The sequence below is a fragment of the Lissotriton helveticus genome, chromosome 3_1, assembly GCF_964261635.1.
Source record: "Lissotriton helveticus chromosome 3_1, aLisHel1.1, whole genome shotgun sequence".
NCBI lineage: Eukaryota > Metazoa > Chordata > Amphibia > Caudata > Salamandridae > Lissotriton > Lissotriton helveticus.
The window spans coordinates 409,261,938-409,286,789 of record NC_136061.1 but is presented as its reverse complement, the minus strand read 5'-3'; the positions used below and the strand labels follow the sequence as shown (position 1 = coordinate 409,286,789).

Here is a 24,852-nt window from a genome sequence, read left to right as displayed (position 1 = left end):
GGGGGATCAAATCATATTCGTATGTGAAGAGATTGGGGCAACTTACAATTGGGAATGGGAAATATTGGGATACGCGGATGGCTGTGGGTAAATATCAATCGTTGGAGAAGGTTATGTGAGCAAATACATATTTGAGTGATGAGAAGCCTGGAAAGTTACTTGCTACTCAGCAGCATATATCTACTCAGCAGAGATAAGTAAGAGAGAAGTCAGGTAGCATATGGACACTCCACTCCGCAGAAAGGAGTGGGAGGCATGCGGCTACCTGGACCAAGTAACACGTAACACTCGTAGAAGCAATCACAGGCCTACAGAGGGATTACACAGCAGCACATTTGATTCTTCGACAAAGAAGTGAAGAAACGTTTGGGGCATGGTGGGGTTGGCAGGCGGCAAAATATACGTTTTTGTTATTTTAATTGTATAGATACCAAATATTCATATACTGTGAACATCAGTTGAAACATTTAGAATCTTGTACAGAAATGAATGTAATAACTGCAGGGTTAACGTACGAAAACTTCCCAAAATAGCGTGAAATGTATATTAATGTTTCTCAATTTATGATTAGGGCTCCCGGTTTTATGGTATTTATTTTTTTGTCATTTCCATATGCATCCATATTCATTTTTTGTCAACTTTATCTGTATTTATCCATATTTATTAGGGGTTTTGTGAGAAAAGTAAAGCTGAAACTGGCATATTTCCAGATATATTTAACCAAAAAAATATGGAGTCATGCCTGAATGCCTGCTAGGCTTCAGTGATATGAACACCCCCAGAAGATAAATCAATGCACTTATATGAAAATATGCTTATTTCAGTCTCAGCCTTGTGCGTATCTACTGCTGTTTAAGCCTCTTTACTAAAATGTCTTTCTTTTTTAATCTCCTTATCTATCAATCCACTCATTTATTGGCCTGGCAGTCATGGCTAAGTGTATTAAGAATTACTCAACAAGCATCCAATTTACATTTTTATCCACATTTAAAAATAAATACAGACAAGAAAAACATGGTTTTCTGTCTGTATTTCTCTGTAAAAATCAGTAAAAACAGAAAACTGGGAGCCTTATTTATAGTTGATGGCACTCCCTACAGTTATTTAGTTGTCTTTATTTATTTGTAAGGTTTTATATAGCGCTGTCTAGACCCAGAGGTATCACAGCGCTTTACATGAGCAGGCAAAAAATAACGGAACCAGTTCTGGACAGAATTAACTAAAGTTACAAGCCAAATCTCACCATAAAGCCGGGAGAAGGCAGAAAAGTGAGTATAATATACATTTCAAAGATAAGATGGAGGTAAACGATTCAGGTCATACAATAAATACAAGCCAGGAGAAAAAACTAATTTTAGTGGTAGGGACAGACGGTAGGTGAGGAGGGGACCATAACAAATGGACAAAGCACAGGAGGAGAGTGTCAACAAGCAGTAACAGCGCAGAAGTAAGTGCGGAGAAGATAACATGAGAGACCAGGGAAAGCAAAGGCAAAGGAGAGTAAAGGGGAAAGTGAAAGAGCAAACAGGTAAGCAGAAAGATAACCAATACAGGAGATAGGAGTGCCGGATCAGAAAGGATTAAAGACTCCAGTATTTGTTGAGGGGGTGACCTTTAAAGTCTCTTTTGAAGCTGAGGTAGGAGGGGTTGCAGCACAGGTCCCTTGGGGGTAGAGGGGGGGGGGGGCATTCCATATGCGTGGAGCTTTACCAGAGAAGGAGCGGGTCTGGGTGGATTTCTTTTTTAGTAACGGGGGAACAAGTAGGAGAGCCTCTCATCCGTCTGGAACAGACCGCTTTTTTGAGTTTGTTAAGTAAGTCGGAGATTGAGAGTGAACGGCTTTGTGGGTGATGCAGGCAGTCTTGTAGATGCATCTTCCTTCAGTGGCGAGCCAATTAAGTGATTTGAGGGCAGGCAAGATGTGGTCATAACGTTTGTAGTCGGTAATGAGCTTAGCAGCCAAGTTAAGCACTGCTCTAAAGGGGGGGGGGCAGGTGGGCTTTAGGGGTTCCAGTGAGAATAGTGTTTCTGTAGTCAAGTTTGGAGGGAACTAGCGATTGGACAACCCATCTGAAGTAGTCTTGAGGGATGAAGGGTTTGATTTTCTTGAGGTGTCTGAGAGTGAATAATGCTCCTTTGGCGGTGTTATTTATATGGTCTTTCAGTGCAAGATTTTTATCCAGAATGAAACCAAGGGATTTGACCACGTTAGATAGGGTGAGTGGACAGTTGAGGGCATTGAGGTCAGAGATCCAGCCTTGGATGGGGAGATGGTTGCTTTTGGGGGAGAAAATAATAATTTCCATTTTGTTAGGGTTCAGTTTAAGATGATTGGAGTAAAATAAGGATTGATTCTTGTTCAGTGTTGTTTAGATGGATTATATCAGAATGTGATTTGATTTTGCAGTAGAGTTGAGTGTCATCCGCATAAAAGTGGTAGTTGATCCTGGCTTGTTTCAAAATGATAGTAAGGGGTGTCATAAAAAGGTTGAAGAGAGAGGGGGTGAGAATTGAGCCCTGAGGGACTCCCAGGGAGTCAGGGGTAGGATTAGAGAGACAGGAGTTGATTTTTATTTGTTGAGTTCGGTGCTGAAGGTAGGAAGTGAACAAATTAAGGACCGTTCCATTAAGGCCAGCGCAGACTTTGGGAGATTCCAGTAAGGATGAGTGATTGACTGTATCGAATGCTGCTGAGAGATAAAGAGGATAAGAAGGCAAGCCTCTCCATTATCTAGGGAGCGGTGAATGTCATCAGCAATGTTCAGCATGGTGGTTTCTGTACTACAGCCTTTCCTGAAACCAGATTGAAAGGAGTCAAGTAGGTTGTATTTGCCGATGTGGTTGTCGAGTTGAAGTAAAGCACATTTCTCCAAGGTTTTGGCTACAAGTGGGAGGTTGGAGATGGGATGAAGGGTGCTTGGATCATTAGGGTCGGCATTAAAGTTTTTAAGAATGGGAGTGATTTGCCCGAGTTGGAGGGAGATTCATGGACGCACCCTTTGGCAAAAGTGGTGTTAATGATTTTAGTCCAACATGGGGTAATGATGTGGTTAAGGTTATGAAATAGTTTAGAGGGGAAGGGGTCTTTGGTGTGCGAGGTAGGCTTTTATTTAGCGATGATATTGAAGACTTCGAGCTCAGACGTAGGATTGGAATTAGACCAGCAGGCGTTATTTTTCAATTAATGTATTTCCTTAATGTTTATAAAGCAAACAAATTAGAAATATAAATCAAAAGGACTTGGTCCTCTCTCACATTTCTCCTTGGCTTCGTAGTGCTTTCAGATGTTACGGTCTATGTTCCCCTTCCAAGCATCTCATCAGTCAACTTCCCTGTGTTATTTGCTCCCTCGCGCCTTACCTCAGCCTGTTCCTTTGCTTAATGAATACAAGAGCTTCTGGTAGTTGGCTGAGGGAATGTGGTTTGTAGGCTTCCCTGCAAAAGACTTACTACACGGGAGCCTGCTCAGCCCGGTGTTTAGCTCAGCAGGGCTGCTGTTACACAAATTAGCACCTTATTCAGTGCCAGCAGTGTTGCTATTGTATGCTGAGAGTATTCCCGCTCTCCAGCTATTTGGTCCTAACCATTCCCCCTTCTTTCCTGATGCTTCTACACAATTTTTCTCTGAAAATTCAGGCAGAGATTGAAAATCTTCGGGCGATATACAAGATTCTAACAATGTGTATAAATTGAAAATAAATTGGTGTGTGAGGGGTGAGGTTGGGAAGCTGCAATAAAAAAACAAATATTCAATTTTTGCAGAAAATAATTGTAGTCCCAGGTTCCCCCTCTGGAACACATGGTGTGATCCCATAAACAACACTGTGTCTGTCATGATTGTGGTTTGAAACTAGCTGCACCTAGTTATAGACTGCTATAAAGGTAGGTTTGTAGACATCCTATGCCTATGTTAGACTGGATGTTTGCAACTTGTTTTTCTACAGTGTGGATTCACAAGACATATTTTGACTCCCACCTTAGTCCACAATGTACCAGAACTAAGACTCTGATTGTTTTCTTGCACCATCGGGGTGGACATTTGAGTTCCAGGGCCAACGTGTCCTTCGCCAAATACTTTCAGGATCAGCTTTCTACTTTTTCCAACCCCAATGTAGAAAACAATTCCTATATATCCTGAACCCTTTTATAAGACTCTTCACTAATGTGGAGTGGCGACTTTCGGCACTCTGCTTTCAACATATCGCAACTGGACACCCTAACCAACAATTGGCACTATCTGAAAGAGACTGTTAGTTATGTATTCCTCACCTTAGAATTTCCCCCAGGCGTAAGACTGGATCCGGAGAATAATTTCTTCAGCAGTACCCCTGCGCATCACTAGGTGGCGTTGGTCGACTCGTTTGTCATTGGCATTGTGGTCGCTGGAATGACGTTGCGGTATCTACTTAGACGCCGCCACGGCGCGCTGATGTCAGTTCTTTCTTTTTCCACACCAGGCAGCGCAGACCTGGAGAGACCGGTACCTCAAGTCACTTTTTGACTCTTTTTGTGACTTTTTGTCGACATCTTTTCAAGTCGTCATAACTCCTGGTGCACAGGGATGTCATCTCAGCGGACCTGCTTTAAGCCTTGTGGCTCCTGCCACAAGCTGATGTCTGTGACGGACCCCTATCTCATGTGCCTATGGTGTCTGGAGCGCTACCACAACCCAAAGTCGTGCTCCGACTGCTGGGCCATGGCCCCGAAGTCTTTGCGGCAGCGGTCCCGAAAGCTTCTGGAGGCCCGGCAGTCTACTCCGCACCGCTCGAGAGGGAGGTTGCTGGACCGGTCGCGAAGCCATCACCACCACTCCTCGTCGAAGTCTTTGTCTGGAGTAAGTCGAAGCACAAAAAGAAGGTGATGAAGCATCGTCTCTTTTCGCGTTGTCCCTGTCCGACGGCCGACACGACGCGGGTTGTGGAGGGTAGTTGACCGGCTCCACCTGCAGAGCCTGTTGGGTTGGCTCCGAGCCTCCCTCCTTTTCCAGGAGCCGGGGCGACCCCTCCCAACTTCATAGCTTTTATGAAGCCCTCCACTCTATCTTTGGGCAGCCGGACTCCATCGCCGCACCTTCGGGCAACGCGGACTCGGCTGGGGGTTCTAGGAATTCGATGCCGGCGGCTTTGGCGCCGCAGGGCCCCTTGGGATCCAGGCCTGGATCCGGATCGATGCCGGTCGACCTTAAACGAACCCATTGGCGACCCCTCTGACGCTGGTTGTGTCCCCAGCCAACGTCTACCCCAGCCTCCCACTCGATGTGGACAAAGAGCCGGACCGGCATCGACTGATACTTTTGTACCCCTGTTCTCCCCTGGTGTTCCCTATCGCCCTGAGGAGGGTGAGGAGCACTAGGTGGGGTCTGTGAACCCTCTGGCAGACCAGTTGGAAGAACTAGACTGGAGAGATCAGTTGTTTGAGGCCTGTGGTCTGGACACCTCACCAGTCCTTGGTATGCTGTTCCCCCCCAACCGTGGCTACGGAGGAAGGTGCATCATACGCAGTGGTGTTGTGTAGGGCGTTTGAGGCCTTAAACCTTGAGCTTCCTACGGCAACCGTTTTACTTCAGTGAGACGGGTAAGATATATTACGTTACTTTGTGTTGCACAGTTACATTTTATACTTCACGTTTATTTAGCGAGGTACCTAAGCTGTTTTTGACTTTGATTGCAGCTAGACGTTTGAGATCCCGTTGGAGGGTAAGAACCCCTGGTTAGTAATATTGCTTCTTTCTCTTCATATTCACTGGTTCTTCGACCCACTAGGGGCTTTGGTGGGGTCATGTATAGTTTGCTCTGTTGACTCTTTTGATTTTAATACATATAGATGCTGTTCTGGCTCTTGTGCATCTCATTTGTATCATTGGTTTTTCTTTTCTTCTCTTTTCAAATTACTTCTTGACACTTCGGACGTGATGACGATATGCCTAATAATATATACACTTTCGTGCACCCTTTCTCTCATTCTCCCCTCTGGCCCTCTTGAGTGTAAATTCTATGTTTTACTCTACTGGAAACAGTGTTGTACTTGTTACATTGAAACTCATTGTGCTGTAGGTCCCTGTGGAGGACACCGCCGCATGGTTCAAGTTTCTACATGCCAATAATACTTCTCTCCTGATGAAGGGTTCAGTTCCGAACCCGAAATGCATTGGGATGTTCCTTTAATAACTTGCTGAATGTGTAAAATTGTTTATGTGGTTTCTTTGGATTTGCATATGTAATTTCATTTTGAAAATGTTGAATGCATTGCAATGAAGTGCATAACTTGAAGACTGTTGATTTAAACTTCATGTAATGCACAAGTAACATATGATTGGTTATGGTATGATAAACATATTTGCCTTAGAGCACATGAGTCTTTTTTGAATCATTGGAATAATCTGTTGAGACATTTTTGGTCTATTGCTGTGCTCCACATTAGGTTGTGGTTTTCCACAGCCTTAAGTTCGCACGTTCCACTAGTAGCCATGCTGGGGTGTAGGGTTGGGGAGGTGACAGCCAGGCAGATCCTTGCTTTGCTAAGAATGCCGTTTGGTATGATCTAAAGTCTGCTAGGTTTAACCCTCCCAGGTTCTTGTCCAGTCTTAGTTTTTTAATGCTTATGCATGCCTTTTTCCCTCTCCATAGGAAGTTAGTGATTAATGTATCCACTCTGCGGAGGAAGTCATCCGTGAGTATCAGGGGAAGCATGCTCACCTGGTACTTGATCATTGGAGTGATTATCATCCTGCTTGTCTCTATTCTGCCCACCATGTTATACATTTGGGGGACTAGGACTCTAGGAGTGCTTTTATTTTCTCTAGTAGTATTTTTTCATTTTCGTTAAGTGTGGACATAAGGTCGTTACCGAAGTGGATTCCCAGATATTTGATGAACCCTTTTTGCCAGGTCAGTCCCAACCCTCCCAGTGACTCTCTTGTGGTGTGGATGTTGAGGGGTTTGCATTTTGACTTGTCCCTATTGAGCTTGTATTCTGATTGTACAGGGTAAAGTTCTATGGATTCCATCAGGGCGGCAATAGAAGACTCAGGCTGCTCTGTTACAATGAGGACGTCATCCGCATAGGCGGCTAGCTTAATTTCCACGTCTCTTATGCTGATCCCCTTTATTTCAGTATTAGCCTTAATGTCTCTGATCAGGGGTTCTAGGGCCAGCAGAAAGAGTGAGGGGGATAGTGGGCAGCCCGGTCTGGTGCCGCGCTGTAGGTTGAGAGGTTCTGAGAGTGATCCATTTATTACTATACGTGCCCTTGGGTTCCCATACAATGCCATCACCATCCTGATGTACTCCTCCCCCAGGTTGAGTGTATGCATGCATTGCTCGAGGAGGGCCCACAAGACTCTATTGAAGGCCTTCTAGGGGTCCAGGGCGATGGCCACCGCTTGTTCTGTCCTTTTGGAGGTCTACTCTAGAATGTGGCAGAGGAGTCTGGTGTCGCTGGACAAGCGGGACTTTAGGGAAGCCTACTTGTGAGCTACTTATTAGGCTAGGTTGGACCGGGTTTAGTCTTGTTGCCAGTATTTTCGCGTAGATTTTGCAGTCTACATTGATTAAGGAGATGGGCCTGTAGTTCTTGGGTAGACGAGCGTCCTTGCCTTCTTTTGGGATCACCACTATGTTGGCCTCTGCCATGGATTGTGATACCAACCCATTCTCAGCACAGTGGTTGAAAAGCCTTTTCATGGTGGGACTCAGTTGTTCTAGGAAGGCTTTGTAGAAAGCCGTTGTGTATTCCTCCGGCCCTGGTGCTTTATTGTCTTTCATAGATTTGACTGCCCTCTCGTTTCTGTTGCGCTAATTTCTTGCATTAGCTTCTGTGTTTCTACTCTTAGTAGTATGAAGAGGATTATTCTGGCGAGATATTTTGTGCACGCCTCTGGATCAAAGGTTTGGTCGTTTTTGTAGAGTTCTTGGTAGAATTCCTGAAAGGACTTTAGGATGTCCCTGTGTTTTGTGAGTTTTGTTCTGTGAATCTGTGATGGATGATATTGTAAATTGGTTACGCTTGTATTTTAAGTAAGATGGTAGCTGTTTCCCCGCCCTAATGGCCTCGCAGAGGTTTATGGCCTTGTATTTGTTGATCCACATCCCGGCTCTTTCACTCAGGATTTTGTTAAACTCTTACTTCTTTTTAGTTAGCTCACGTAGGATAGTGGTGTTGTGCATGGCAGAGATACGGTCTGCTTCTAGTTTCTTAATGTTTTCTCCAGCTGGGAGAGGTGTAGGATCGCAGTTTTGTGGATTTTGGCCTTAATCTCGATTATTGTGTCTCTAATTGTCGCCTTGAGTGCATCTCACAGTGTGTCTAGTTTGGTGTCCGGTGTGTCGTTGTGTGTGAGATATTACTTTATGGCTTCTACTATCTTTTTTGTTTTCTGGGTCTGTCAGGAGGTTGCTATTGAATCGGCACCTGTGGGGGATATCCTTGTTGTGGCATCCCCTTAGCTTAATGGTAATGCATGAGTGGTCTGATACCAGTCTCGTGGCTATATCTGTATGTTCTACCAGGTGTGTGTGTGGGTTGTGATAAGGATGTAGTCTATCCTGCTGTATGAGTTGTGTGGGGTGGAGTAGAAGGTGTAGACTCTCGTGTCTGGATGCTGGAGACGCCAGGGGTCTTTGAGGTTAAATTTGGCGCAGATGTTTTTTAGCGTGATTTGCGCTTTGGCAGGTTGGGAATGACAGTTGGAATGTCTGTCTAGCGTCTGGTCTGGGGGGATGTTAAAGTCCCCTGCGACCACCGTGAGCTCGTCCTTTGGTAAGGAGTCTAATTTCTGTGCTACGTCTTCACAGAATGCAGGGTAGTCATTGTTAGGGCCGTAGATGTTTGTGACGTGTATGTGGTCCTCCCCTCTTCTCAAGTGTGTTAGTAAGAGTCTTCCTACTTTGTCGTGGTACTGTGATTCCATAGTCAGGTTGGAGTTTCTGGATAGCAGCGTTATCACCCCCCGCTTTTTCCCTTCTGCTTGGGAGCATGCTGTTTGTGCTATCCATCTGGCTTTAGCTAGTCTGAGATCTTCGAGGGACAGTTTGGTTTCCTGTTGGAGGACCACGTACCCTTTGGTCTTGGCAAGGTAGTCAAGTACTTTCTTGCGCTTGACTGGGTGATTTAACCCCTTGACATTAAGGGACACTATCATTATGTCTCTCGCCAGGATAAGTTTATTGGTTGGGGCCATTATCCGAGGTCGTTGGGATCTGGTGGTATCATACTGCTGCCCCAGTATCTTGTCGATACACTTCCCCCCCCCCGTTAGGCTCAGTTCAATGCTGTTGGTACTGTGTCTGGCCCATGTCTGCCACAGCGTTAGTTCTGTGACTGTTGGTTACTGAACGGGAAATAGTGTGACTTCTTGTACGTGAAAGAGACGCTATGAAAGTGAGAAGAAAAAGAAAAGAGAAAGCGATACCCGTGTCTCCCCCCTGTCCGCCCTCCCTCCCCCTCTACAAAAAAACAATGTATGCTGAACGTGCGACGACAAGGTCGCCAATCCGTCTCCCTGAGAGTTGTGATTTGTTATAGTACACCACTGTGCTATAGCGTTGCCCCTTTTTACTTTCTTCCCGCGTTATTTAGGGCAGAAACTGGGTTTGGGCCCCCCTCCCCTCCTGATTGTGTCTTTTGGCTACATCTTGGCTGTTAGTGGGATAGAGAGGTGAAGTGGAGGGTATGTATATTCTATTCTCAAAGCCCGTTTATTCCGTCCCTTCATTTCAGCGCTACTATTGCCCCGCACCTCCCCTTCCTTTTACCCAATGACATTGTCCCTTGCTGGCCCCAAAGTACGTAGGCGCAAGATCATTAGGATATGATGACAATGTCAAGTTGCGTTGCTGTTGCCTCCGGGGGTTGCAGCTTTGGGAGCCGCTCTATCAATCCGCCTGGCGGCGTCTCGTTGAGGTCACGTTGGTTTAGGGTTTGCTTGTTCTTGGGTTTGAGGACTCTTCATTCTGTTCCCTAGGCATGGGGATTTCGTGTTTGCGAGTTGTGTTTTTCGGGTTCTATTGTGCTCTTGATGTAGGTATGTGCTCAGTGTCTGTTGGTTGCTATTGAGGTAGATTCTGAGATAATTGTTTGAGGTAGATATGGTTCTTTAGGCCTTGTCTTTTGGTATGAATATCGAGTTAGAGTTAGCTACTCGGCTCTGAGTTCCGGCGAGGCCCTTCTCTTGCTGCTTCCTTGCTGTGAGGTCTCCATCTCCTGTGGGGTTGGACTGTCGATGTAGTTCCTTAGGTCTTTGGGGTCTTCGAAGATGCGTGTGTTGACCCTGTCAGTTATCCTGAATCTGGTTGGCCCGATGAATGAGAACAGCATGTATTTTTCTTCAGACAGTCTCACAGGGCTAGGAATCCTTTCCTGGTGTCCACTGTGGTCTTGGAGTAGTCTTGCGAGAGGATTATCTTATGTCCATTCCACATGTTTGTTGGTCTTTCTCTGCATAGTTGAAAATGGCTTCCGTGTGTTGGGTTCTCAGCGGTTTACATATTACCAGTCTTTGTTGTCCCTCGGAAGGTAGGGAACCTGTGTGCCCTGCTAGGACTCTTATGTTACCACGCCGGTTTCGGTCTTCCAGCTCGACAGTTTGTCTCTGTAGGGCTGTCGTGGCTATGGTTAGGGATTTTAGTTGCTTGTTCACCAGCAGGTCCGCATCCTCTGTCACTTATCCTCTGCTTTGCAGCGGACAGCCTGTTGTTGGCAGCATGCTTGTCCACCCTCACCGCTACTAGCTCCAGTTGTATTGCGTCCGTGGTTTGTTTTGTGGACTTGGCCAGATCGTGGACATCTGCCCGTTTTTTTAGAATGCTTTCTAGCGTGTTAGTGATGTCCGGTTTCTGTTTAATAGGTGAGTCTGATAGGCTGGATTCAACTTTGTTCTTCTTTTGTTGCTGCTGCAGTCGTGCCTCACTTCCTGCCATGTTCTCTAGGCCTATTTTCTCTTGTTGTAGGCCAACTCTCCTTCTGCTGCTTGGGGTCGAGACCAGGGCCCCGTGACCCCTAGGTGACTTCCTCAATGTATAGTTATGGTGCTTGGGCTCCACAGCTATACAGCTTAGATAACCCCCTCAAGGAGTTCTCCTGGTTGTGGTCGCTGCCCCCGTTTGTTCTTGTTTGGTTGTTTATCGTTGGTGTTGATCCGACTTTGTTTAGTGTCTCGTGTTTGGCTGCCTCAGTCACTTCCGCCGTGTGTCCCGGTTGTCACTTTGTGGGGTCACGCTTGACTTCTTCCGGTGCTTAGTTTGTTCTTAGCCACCTTTGTGTATGTTGTTGCTTGGGGTCTGGGGGGCTTTTGTTCCCGTCACTTCTGTACTGGCTCCTCTTGAGAGGGTGCTCCCCCCCCCCCCAGTGATTTGTGACTAATTATGAGGTGGTGGGTTCGTCCCGTGTACAGACTGTTGCGAGTTTCCTACTTGGTTTTGTGAGGCTTGGTCTCTTCATTCCCTTCTTCCACGTTCGGGCGGGTATAGCTGACCGCTCTCACATTTTGTGGGCTTTTTGTGCGGGCTGCTGCCGGGTTGTTTGTTCACAGCTTGCTCACTCCCTCCCCCCTTTTTCCCCCCCAAATGGTGGTCCGTATCGGCGGTTTGCTCAAGCAGTCTCCCTCGCCTCCGTCTTTTTGCTCGGCGTTTCCCCTCTGTGGGGCTTGAGCCCCTGTGCTTGCTCCTATGCTTGCTCACACATTTGGCGGCAGGGCTGAGCAAGATCGAGGACTCTGGGGTTTCTTTTGATGAGGTGTAGTCGGGCTGTACCCCCAAATGGCTGTCCGTGTCGGCGGTTTGCTCGAGCTTAACACCCTGTGCTTGCTCACGCTTTTGGACGGCAGGGCTGAGCAAGATCGAGGACTCTGGGGTTTCTGTTGATGAGGTGTAGTCGGGCTGTACACCGCTGGTGGTATGGGTTACGAGGGCTGGCGTTTCCTTCCCTTCCAAAATGGCGGCTCCATGTCATGGGGATTGCTGCAATCAGGCCCGCTCGGTTCCTCCTACTGTACGGCTCCTCACCTTTATGTCTCTGTTTGGGCAGCAGTTTGTCCTGGCCTCTTCTGGTCTGATCTGTCTTGTTCTCAGGATTTTGTCTTCTTGTTTGTTTGTCTGCCCTCTCATGACTCCTCCTCCCCAAGATGGCGGCCTCATTATTGGTCTTCAGGTTCAGTTTTGTTTTTCCCCGCCATTGTATAGTCACGTGATTAAGCTATTTCTGGAGCCCTTTTAATCCGACATGCTCCGTTTTCCTCCTCACTATGTGTACGCCTCCGTTGCCCCCCCCCCTGTGGTGTTGTTTAGCGCATTTATGACCCGTGCTGCGTCCTGCTGTGTGCCCCCCCCAGTGGGTTGCGGTTATTTGCGCACGTTCGGTCAGGGTGGTGGTTCTTATTATCCAGTATTTGGGTGTCTTTCATAGATTCACATGCCTGAATCATTCCCCGTCGTCGAGACGGGAGCCTCCGGTATATAAAAAGTAATGTCTTAGAGACATACATAAAGAAGAATAGGCCCAAAGGTCTCACCTTAGTAGCCTATCCACGTCCTTTTGCAGGAAGGACCAAACAGAGCAGGCCCCAAGGGTCCCACCTTGGTGGCCTATCTGGGTCCTTTTGTAAAAAAGGACCAAATAAAGTAAAACAGCCAATCAGCTACTACCTCCTTCTAGAACCTTCCTGCCAGGAGCCCAAGTCTCTCAGATTTTCTACCGCACGTTGTGCTAGGGAGTCTCCACCTGAGTTCTCCTCGGGAATTTCTCTTTTTCTCTTTTTTCTTCACAAAAAACAACTTTAATTGATCTTACGTCATGTCGGATAGTCAGAAGAAGGGTCTTTTCAGGGCTTGTTCCTCCTGCAGCAAGAAAAGACTTCATGTTGAGGATAAACATGAGACATGTTTATATTGCCTCTACCCTCACCACCAGGCGAAGGACTGCAAGATATGTCGCACCTTCTCCAACAAGACCCTAAAGGACCGAGAAGGTCGACTTCTGTTGTGGCTCAACAGGCTCAAGACCAAGACTGACGACTTGGTCTCTGAAGGTGAGAGTGTGTCTGGAGTGTCGCAGTTTTCATTGAAAAGGCCAAGGGTTTCTTCCCCTAGCCCCACAGACACCCCTCCTATGGAGACTTCTAAAAAGTCCTCAGAGGGCAAGCCATCTGTGTCTTCCAAAGACCTGCCTGTCCCCAGGAAGCAGCCGCTATTACTGGCGACGACGACGATGGCGTCGATAGTGCATTCAGCACAGAAAACTATCTCGATGTCGACGACGACTGTGTCGACGATGACGGCGTCATCGGCTTCCTCCTCGACGACGAGAACGACACCTTCATCGTCGGCGAGTAGACCTACGCCGTCGACCATCCCGGTCACTTCATCGACGACGACGAGATCATCGTCGAAGACACCGACGTCGACGACCCCGTCGACGAAGACAGCGCCGTCGACTAAGTCCATCTCGTCGACGAGGATCATACCGTCGACGGTAGGAAAGCCGTCGACGACGAGTACATCGTCGACGATGGGAACTTTACCGTCGACGAAACTGACGACGACGAAGCCACCGTCGACGACGACAAAATTATCGTCGACGAAAACACCATCCACGACACTGTCGACTTCTGCGTCGACGTCTACAGGACCCTGGAAGGAGTCTGCACTCCTGGGTCATGCCATGGATGATTTTCCACCGCAAGTGAGCCATGTCACGTTAAAAATTACTAAACGGCCTATTGCGCCACTTCAGACATCGCCCGGTAGGGTTCAGCAAATTCCTCCGGCCTGTCTTCTACAAGGTCAAGAGTCGGACGAGGACTCCTTTACACAGGCTACTAGTCCGTCAGACCTAGTGCTGAAATGCCAAACAACGGACGAGGAGCCGGAAGAAGAGGAAGACCATCTTCAACAACAGGTCCAACCTCCATCTCAGACTCAGATTACTCCTATGGTGTGTCTTCCCGCATCCATCGTCTCGGACCTACAATTCCTCATAAAAGATTACAAGGAAAGGTTCCCGGAGAAACACTCTGCGCCCGCACCTCCAGCAGCTCAGGCGCCAGTTCCTTCATCTCGTCATAGACCCACTCCCCTGGTCCTTGACAGAACGCAGGTGCCAATTCAGGACGCTCCCTCCTCTGATGAAGAGGAGAGGGAACAAGAAGAAGGAGAAGTTGATGACGACCAATCGGACCCGGATGCAGACCAGGACTATGTGGCACATTCTCCGGCCTCTCCGGATCCACAGACCTCGGAATCCCCACCCGCAGATATCGGGGGATTCCACAACATCATTGAGCGGGCTGCCAAGAGGTTCCACATGTCCATGGAAACGCAGGAAACAGAATGTTTCCTTTATGACTTTAAGGAGCCGACGAAGAAAACTTCGAGGTCAATCCCCATTATAGAATATATCTGGAAGCAGGGCAAACAAATCATGCAAGCACCTGCCTCTATACAGGTGATGGTGCCCAGACTTGATAAGAAATACAAGGCCACATCCTCGGCACCGGCATGCCTGACAGGTCACCCTAAACCTGATTCAGTGGTGACTCAAGCGGCACAAAAGAACTCACGCAATCCAGCCTCACCTCTGTCGACGCCACCAGACAAGGAGGGCAAAAAACTGGATGCCGTCGGCAAGCGCTTTACTACCACATCGGTCATGACTGTAAAGGGAGCAATTTCTATAGCCTTACTGGGCCGTTACAATCGCCAACTCTGGGCGGACATTGCTCCATATCTTTCAAATCTACCAGAGGATGTCCGAGAGGAGGCACATTCACTTCTTTTGGAAGGACAGACATCTGCCTCAGAGCTCATAGATTGTGCCATTGATGCCGCCATGACTGGTTTCAGGCAACTGGCAGGGGCTGCAGTCCTGAGGAGACAGGGTTGGCTCAAGGCCACCACTTTCCGCCAGGAGGTGCAGACCAGAATATTGGATATGCCTTACGATGGCCAACATCTGTTTGGGGAACAGATTGACGCGGCCCTTACCACCATCAAAAAGGACACAGATACAGCCAAGGCCCTGAGTACTCTTCAATTTCGGAACCAGTCCTTTTGTGGCAACAGGGTAAGAGGACAAACTACATACAAAGGTTCCTATCAGAATAGGTCTTCGTACTCATACTCCCAGTCCAAGCCGCAGTTTCAACAGCGACAAACTCAACAGGGACGACAGACTTCCTACGGCAAATCCAATTACCGAGGAAGGGGCCAAAAACGACCTGCTGGCAATAGACAATGACTTGTCTCCCTGGCTAGCCCCTCCACCATCACATTGTTTCAGACTTGGAAGGAAGCTAAAGTTCTTCCATCAAAATTGGCGATCTATAACAACAGATCGGTGGGTACTTCAACTCATTCGATTTGGACATTCCCTAGAATTCACCTCTATCCCCCCAACAACACCACCGTGCCAACGGTCACACAGGCACCTACGATTACTTCTTCAGGAAATAGCTTCTATGCTGCAGAAGGGGGCGATAGAGCGAGTTCCACGAGCCCACGAGAATCAAGGTTTCTATTCTCACTTCTTCCTAATTCACCAAAAAGGAAAGAAATGGCGACCCATCCTGGATCTCAGGGCACTCAACGTGTTCCTAAAGAAACAATCGTTTCGTATGGTGACTCTGCAAGAAATCCTTGGTCTTCTGGAGAAAGGAGACTACATGACGTCCTTAGACCTTCAGGACGCCTATTACCACATACCTATTCTCAAAGGGCACAGGAAGTTCCTCAGGTTTGTGGTGGCAGGACAACATTACCAATTTCGTGTCCTTCCATTTGGCCTCAAATCGGCCCCGAGAATATTCACCAAATGCCTATCTCCAGTGGCAGCATTTCTTCGTCAGCAAGGTCACCAGGTGTTTCCATACCTGGACGACTGGTTGGTGAAAGCGCCGACAGCGGCCGCCGCAGCCTCATCCTCCAGCGCCTGTCTGGATATTTTCCACCGCCTGGGTCTGACCATCAACACCGCAAAGTCGACTCTGGAACCCACAAAAGTCATTACGTTCCTGGGAGCGACTTTGGACACGGAGCGTGTCCAGGCTTTCCCCTCTCAGGAGAGAAAAATCAAACTCATCTCCTTAGCCAAGGACGTGGCTTCGAGGAAAACTCTTCCGGTCCGCAAGTTCAAGTCCCTCCTGGGCATGATGTCTTTATGCATACTGCTCATTCCACACTGCCGTCTGAAAATGCGTCCACTTCAAGAGGCACTGACAAAACAATGGACCCAAGCCACATGTTCTTTCGACGACCGCATGAGAGTCACTCGACCCATTATCAACCATTTGCAATGGTGGACATCACTTCGCCATCTGTCAAAAGGTCTGCCGTTCCTGCTCCCCGCAGAGCCGCACGTAATAACTACGGATGCGTCACTGGAAGGCTGGGGGGCAGTCCTCCAGGAACTCCAGATCAACGGCAAATGGACAACACAGGAATCGAAACTCCATATCAATCTGTTGGAGTTACGAGCGGTCTTCCTAGCTCTACAGGCGTTTCTTCCGCGCATTCATCACTCCCCGGTGCTCGTCAGGACAGACAACACCACGACGATGCACTACCTGAACAAACAGGGGGAACACGTTCCATCTCATTATCGAGAGAATCGCAAAAAATCTGGAACTGGCTTCTGGAACACGAAATAGACTTGAAAGCGGAGTATGTCCCGGGCAAGGACAACGTCTTGGCGGACGCACTGAGCCGGGAGAAGTCTCCTTCCCACGAATGGGAACTGGACAGGGAGGTGCTGGACAGTATCTTCAAGGAGTGGGGCACCCCGAACATAGACCTCTTTGCCACCAGAGAGAACGCCAAATGCCCAAGCTTCGCAAGCAGGCATCACCACTCAGGCACCCTCGGGAATGCATTTTCCATTGCATGGCGGAACGTCTTCGCGTACGCCTTTCCGCCATTCCCACTGATACCCAGGGTTATCAGAAAGATGAAAGCGGAACCCTGCACTCTGATCCTCATTGCTCCATCCTGGCCGAGGCAGCACTGGTTCACGGAGCTTCATCGCCTCTCTGCCCGGCCCCCTCTTCGCCTGCAGCAGTTTCCAACCCTGATCACAATGTCTCAAGGGCAGGTTCTCCATCCGAACCTGAGCTCTCTGAAATTGTCGGCCTGCAGACTGCAGTTCACTTGGAGACACCTAGGTGAGGGGCTGGAAGTGACTCGGCTGGAACTGGGCGTGTCAAGGTCTAGGCCCATTTTCATGCAGAATTGCCTGGGCAATCGCCAATTCACACCTGTTCCTCGTACGCCTGCAAGACAAAAGAAGCCCTGCCTTGCATATCTGCGGGAGGGGGGCGGCGCCACGGAGGATGGGGCACCTTCTGAAAAGTGCTCAGGTTTGCAGCCACGGGGAAAGGGGGCTTCGACTCTCAGACGGAATAAGAGCATTTCAGCACACTACATGCTCATTCTAAAAATAGACACTATTATTTTGTGGGAAATAATACCGAGCCTATCCATACAAAAAATGCAAAATGTCACATTTGAAATCTGTGAAAGGTAAATAATACCATCTCTGCACCTGCATTAGCCACTGGGTATTTATGAAAAAGTTGATATTTAAGCTTTTAGCATGTGCTTTACATTTATTTACTTACAATACTTTTTTTTCAAATTTGAAATTTACGCGCCCAAACTCGTTTCTACTTTTTTATGTAAACATGCTCACATTCTCATTCACATTTTACAAATCACTTTATAGACAAACATCACTCTGGGGCAGCACTCATGGCCAACACCGCATTACTTAGGGACACCCTAACCTCACTCATGGACAACGGCACACTACTTACGGACACCCCAACGCATCAATAAGGGACACCACCGCATCACTCAGGGACACCACCACATCACTCAGGGACACCACCACATCACTCAGGGACACCACCACATCACTCAGGGACACCACCACATCACTCAGGGACACCACCACATCACTCAGGGACACCACCACATCACTCAGGGACACCACCACATCACTCAGGGACACCATCACATCACTCAGGGGCACCATCACATCACTCAGGGACACCACCACATCACTCAGGGACATCACCACATCACTCAGGGACACCACCACATCACTCAGGGACACCACCACATCACTCAGGGACACCACCACATATCACTCGGGGACACCACCACATATCACTCGGGGACACCACCACATATCACTCGGGGACACCACCACATATCACTCGGGGACACCACCACATATCACTCGGGGACACCACTACTCATCACTCAGGGACTCTCCACCGCATCACTCGGGGACACCACCGCATCACTCGGGGACACCACCGCATCACTCGGGGACACCACCGCATCACTCGGGGACACCACCGCATCACTCGGGGACACCACCGCATCACTCGGGGACACCACCGCATCACTCGGGGACACCACCGCACCACTCAGGGACACCACCGCACCACTCAGGGACACCACCGCACCACTCAGGGACACCACCACATCACTCAGGGACACCCCCACAATACACTGAACATAACATTCACAAAAGTGTTTTAGTAAAGTTTAAGATATTGCCATTATAAATTAAAATTACTTTTATTTTAGTATTAAATATTATTTTAGAAAAAACAATTATTTGTTATATCAATACATCTAAGTCACGTTCATACTAAACATGTTGCATTACAAATGCGATAACACTCTACCCTCTCAACACTCTTTCCCCTCTACACTATCTCTACTCTCCCCATTCACTACTCTCCCCTTTCACCACTCTCCCCTTTCACCACTCTCCCCTCTCACCACTCTCCCCTCTCACCACTCTCCCCTCTCACCACTCTCCCCTCTCACCACTCTCCCCTCTCACCACTCTTCCCTCTCACCACCCTCCCCTCTCACCACCCTCCCCTCGCCCCTCACCCCTCACCTCTCACCCCTCACCCCTCTAACCCCTCGCAATGCCTTTTAATATTATAAAAGGAATTGCCATTAACAATGCCAATAGCTCAAAATCTCGCTATTGGGAGACCTATTGCATTGTAAATGCTTGTTTGGAGTGTATAGTCGTGACACAGAAATAAACAAGCACTGATCAACCAATAGGCGTGGTCCTTGTCTTATACATGCATACCAAGAAAATCGTCTGTGCACATGTTGGCATGGATCTATCAAACACGAATATGTGGACGAAGCACCCAGACCCCCCCCCCCCGACCTGTAGACCTGCCTAACAAAACTCCCAGTGCCCACAAACCAGCACAGTAAGATTTGGACACAAATGCAGAAACGCATGCAGCTCCACTCAACACACAGGCAGCACACAAACCGAAACACCTAGCTGCCTTATAAACTGAACATACAAAGGTCGACTACTAATTTTTTTCTATTAATCTTTAGCTTGTGTGGCGAAGCGTAGAGGTGTAGACTGAAGTTGGCAGATCAATGTCCATTTAATCCTGACCTCTTCTTCCAGTGAACGGAGTAAAGAATCAGAAGTGTGTGTAACAAGTGGCAGCAAAAACTCAGTGTGTCGCCCAGCAGCAGTCCGTTCAATAACTATTCTCCGTCTTTCTCCCACGCAGATAGATTACAAAAGGCGGAGTCGCCACTCTTGGTTGCTGAAATGGGGCTGGGCCCCCTTTATGATGCAGGAGGGTACTCTTCATCTGAATAATATGCGTAAACAAAACGAAATAATCCCTGTCCATTTTATTGCGCGGCACATCTATTTTACTCCAAGCTACACAGATTAGTCTTGTCCTTAGTGGGAAGAATCACATAGATTTGCTATAAATACAGATATTTTATTTCCATTTCCATCACATAAAGGCGTTGTCGACAAAAGCAAACATAATTCACTTTCCACTCATCTTGGATGTGGGTAGGTTGCGCTTGTGAATGCACACTACTTCCTCGTGATATAAATGAACGCACGTGATGCACGCTTGTGAAAAAGAAAATTCTATATTTGATTAACATAAAGTTGTAAGGTAATGACTGCGGGGAATATAGGAAGTAGAATGACCCTAACGCAGGTTGTAGGAAAGTTGTAAGCGGCCTTCTAGATTTGGTGAAGATATGGTCTGTCTCTTGTTCGCGCTATATAAAACCTTCAAAATAAATTTATACAGAAGAGGGAAACATTTGTTTGCGAACTTAATCATTTTCTTTCTGGATAGAAAAAAATCGAACGAAACAGTGGTCCTCCTTCAGTGTCTAGTCGGCGCGGTGCGTCCGTTGGGGCGTAGGGGCATAGCCCCACTAAGCCCCATGGACCCACCGCGTCGTCACGAAAATACAAATACAACAAATACTGAAATAATCTTGCCCGCTACCTGCCATCCGGGAGACACCCGACTTTTCCGGGGGGGGGGGGGGGGGGGGATGGGCCTGCATCTGCGCAAGTTGATTTATGGGCAGAATCATGTTCGCGCATGCGCAGATTGATTCCCTGTGCATTTCCCCTTAGAGAGAGGACCTGGGGGCGGGCCGCAGCCCCCGGGGTTACACAGGGGGACTGGGCGAGGAGTCATGGTGCCCCCCCCCCCCCCCCCCAGCCAATTCTGACGGTTAGCGCGGCCGACTTTGGTGCTGGGAAACCAGGTTCGAGCCTCTTATTGTAAATAATCGTGAAATGGGAGGAGAATGTATAGATTTGTGTCAGAAGAATTGGCACATATTTAAACTCGAAGTCTTATTGTTTCATCGTGAAAAGTAGCATTCAATGGGATTAAAAATGTGGTCGGCAGTGAACTGCTTCAGAGAGCAAAGCAAGAAAAGAAGTTCAGGTGGAAATCAGACGTATGAATTGAGGCCGGTTATCACTGTCACGCTGTAGTCGGAAGGATGTTCACACTCTTGTCAAAGCCATTTTATTCATTCACCTTGTTACTCTTATTGGACTTTATAAGCAGGAGTCTGCCCGATTTACCAAGACAAATAGGGCTCAGTTTGAGCAAAGATTTACGCTTCAATAAATCACGGAACTTAAAATAAAACAGAAAAAGAATGTGGGTTTCTGAGGAAATAGTAGCATTTACGTCACCCATCTGTATGCGTGTAACTACACGCATACAGATGGGTGGATGCATGAATGAATGATGGATGCAGGATGGATGGATGGATGAAAGGATGGGTGAATGGATGCAGGATGGATGGATGGGTGGATGGATGGATAGATGATGGATGCAGGATGGGTGGATGGGTGGATGCATGAATGGATGGGTGGATGCATGAATGAATGATGGATGCAGGATGGATGGATGGATGGATGAATGGATGGGTGAATGGATGCAGGAAAGGATGCAGGATGGATGGATGGGTGGATGGATGGATGCAGGATGGGTGGATGCATGATGGGTGGATGCATGAATGAATGGTGGATGATGGATGGGTGGGTGGATGGATGGGTGGATGCATGAATGAATGATGGATGCAGGATGGATGGATGGATGGATGAATGGATGGGTGAATGGATGTAGGAAAGGATGCAGGATGGATGGGTGGATGGATGGATGATGGATGCAGGATGGGTGGATGCATGAATGAATGGTGGAGGATGGATGGGTGGATGCATGAATGAATGATGGATGCAGGATGGATGGATGGATGAATGGATGGGTGAATGGATGCAGGATGGATGGTGGATGGGTGGATGCATGAATGAATGATGGATGAATGATGGATGCAGGATGGATGCATGAATGAATGATGGATGCAGGATGGATGGATGAATGGATGGGTGAATGGATGAATGGATGCAGGAATGAATGCAGGATGGATGGATGGGTGGATGCATGAATGAATGATGGATGCAGGATGGATGGATGGGTGGATGCATGAATGAATGATGGATGCAGAATTGATGGATGGATGGGTGGATGAATGAATGAATGATGTATGGATGCAGGATGGGTGGGTGGATGGATGAATGGGTGGATACATGAATGATGTATGGATGGATGCAAGGTGGTTCGGGCTCGCTGCGGTGCAATATGCAAATTAGTTTACGCCTCACCACTTTCAAATGTCACCAGCCGCCCCTGCATCATAGTCCTTCTTACTAGAAGTGGAAGCAGAGGGAAGAATGCGTGATGAATAACTGAGACTCTCTTATGACCAGGTTATCCAATTAAGCAGTAATCCGTCCCGCCCATCGGAAGAATGACAGAATGAAAAAATCACCCTTCTCGGGCCTCGAGCAGTTTCTTGGAGATCAGTACATGATTACATGATTGTACAGTGGAGTTTGCAACTCGTTGAGCTGTCCTGCTGCTTTAAATCTCTAATGCAGCCTTCCAGCAGGAGAGGCCGAGGGTGAAATCAAGAGGACTATTTTATAAAGTGTCTAAGAAGAGATATAAAGACCCAAGTACTCCACAAATATTCATCGGTTGCCTTGAGCCAGCATTCCATGAGAGAGAAGCGTCCATGTCACTGGTTTCAGTCGTGTTTTCAAGTCCGGCACCCTCTCCCCTGATTCTTTGTAACAGGTAACAACCCACGCCCTCGGAAGGATGCTCGGAAACAGATTTATAATGTTTGTCGAAGGTTGGGAGATGAGCTCCCAGTTTCAAGGCTTCTCCGTTCTTGCACGCAGCCTGCTCATTACGTTGGCCAGGTTTATTTTTCAACACACAATATACGCGTACTGTTTTGAAATATTTTACTGTGATCTAGCCAACTTAAATACCATGCACTTACCTTTGCCCGACCTTTTTTATGCAACAGGTCCCGTCAAATGCAGCTTCGAAATGGAACATGTGCTAATTTATTTAACTTGCTTCGTTCTATTGTAAAGCTCTCCGATACCTTTAGGTAATGTTTGCGCTATATGAAATTGTATTAAATACATTTTTTTTTAATTCCCTAAGGCCCTTTGAACACCATGATGTTTCAAAGTCTGACATGGGCAATAAAGACCGAACGTCTGTCCTGCCAACCGCACGGTTGAAAGCAGCAGGTGCATTATTACCCCAACCCAGAAACATGCTGCTTGCATACGTCGCATTTTTTGTATTTTAAAAGGATTTGATATGATTTAATGCTTCAAATATGAATAAGGCATACAATGTATAAAGGCAAGCTTAGTTAAATATCACAGTAGTGGGTCGTTTCCCTTCAACTGGAAATCATATGTAAGAATAGTAATTTAGATTTTTCTCTTCATCTAAGCGCTTAATGCAATGGAAATGTCCTATGATCTTTTTTTCCTACGATAGCATGCATGGCCTGTTCCACTGGACCAATTTAGTTCCAATTTAATGATTATGTAAGGGCTAGCTTTATCCGTTATTACTCCACTCTTTAGCTTGTTCAAAACAAGCATTGGAAAAACCAGTAAGTCTCACCTATGCAAGAGCTATTGAATTTGTCATTGTCTTGTAGCCTTTCATCGTGCAGCAGCGTGACTGCTTATGTAGCATGGCTGATAGAATAGCAGCCAGCGCTGACCACGAGTGGAACTGACCTGTTTTCTTGGTATGGGATTATTCTCTGCCATCACAAAAAACTTTTCGGGAACAGTCAACAATTGCAACTTGTCCGCAAACTTAAACAACAAGAAATTAAAATACACAGATATGCACCAATCTTTTTTTAATGGGACAGGAAGTGTGAGCCAAAGGCAAGAATAACAAAAATGAACGATACCACTTTCCTTAAACAGGTGTGAAATATGCAATTAACTTGAAGTGGTCTGAAGTTGTCAAAAGCGAAAAGGATCATGGCATGACTACGATGTCTGAGACTCACAAATACATAAAACACGTTCATGGAAAAACTCACTTGTTGAATTATCTTACCCCAGACCTGAAGTTCGCTCTGCTGGCCCTGCATGAAGTCTGCACCAAAAAGGCCAGGCAGATCAGGGGTGTAGCAAACACAATGCGGAAGGGGGGGGGGAAGACGGTGCATAGAAAAGTACCTCTGAAAGCGGCGAGCAGTGGAAGGGCCCTGCGCATGGGAAGCAGTACTAGGGTCATGCTGCACTATAGGGTCTAACGCACAAAGAGAAAGTGAAGCTGGCACTCCCTGAACCAAGAGAAGCAAGGAATGAATGATGACAAAGCCAACCAATGGTAATCAATAGGTGGTTTATAGGCCCTCTGTAAGTAGACAAAAAGTCTCTCAAGCAACAGCAAATGCATAGTCTCTGGCGAGACAACCAAGTATAAGGTGTGTGGGTGCATGGAAGTGGCAAACTGTCAAATAGGTTAAGGTGCCTGCCAAACATATCAAAGGCCATAAAACATCAAGAGTGCCCACATAAATATTTAGTAGCACTAGAGTGAAGTCATGCAAGTGTTTAAGGAGTGGGCGAGATGTGATCTGTCTGTGGGGATATCACCTTTACCATGCTGTCTTTACCAAACCTCTATCAATCAAGACTTTACCATGCAGGTAAGTATTTTGTTATAAACACCATACTTTTAAAGTTATTTTAAAAAAAGTTGATTTTAAAGTTTAGGGATGGGTTGAGATAAAGGAAGTTAAGGTGATTTTTAAGGTTTAGGATAAATTGAGGTAAAGGTAGGTAAGGGTGGTTTTAGGGCTCAGAGAGCAAAGGGAGGTAAGGGTGGGTTTAATATTATTGGGTAGGTAGAGGTGAGGGTGATTTTAGGCTTCAGGGGTGGATAGTGGTTATGTTGCATTTATTTGTTAAGCTCAGGCTATTGCTTGACAGGCATCCTTGTGCTGATAATGGCAATAAAAGGATGGTTTATTTGATAAATTAAACATTGTAAAGCCGCACTGTGCAGTGCATATATGGTTATTACATGTACTGAGTGTAAGTATGCCTCAGAAGGAATACATTGCATGAGGGAAAGCCTGTGCCAGGTGTGTATATGCTTGCATGAAGTACAACACATGAAGG

The 24,852-nt window shown here is 47.1% G+C and overlaps 1 protein-coding gene across 4 annotated transcripts in view; it reads left to right on the top strand.

The window, feature by feature from the left end:
- The window catches only part of TRAK2 (trafficking kinesin protein 2), a 704,082-nt gene that overhangs the window by 242,473 nt on the left and 436,757 nt on the right, over window positions 1–24,852 (top strand). The gene's annotated exons all lie outside the window — the stretch shown is intronic.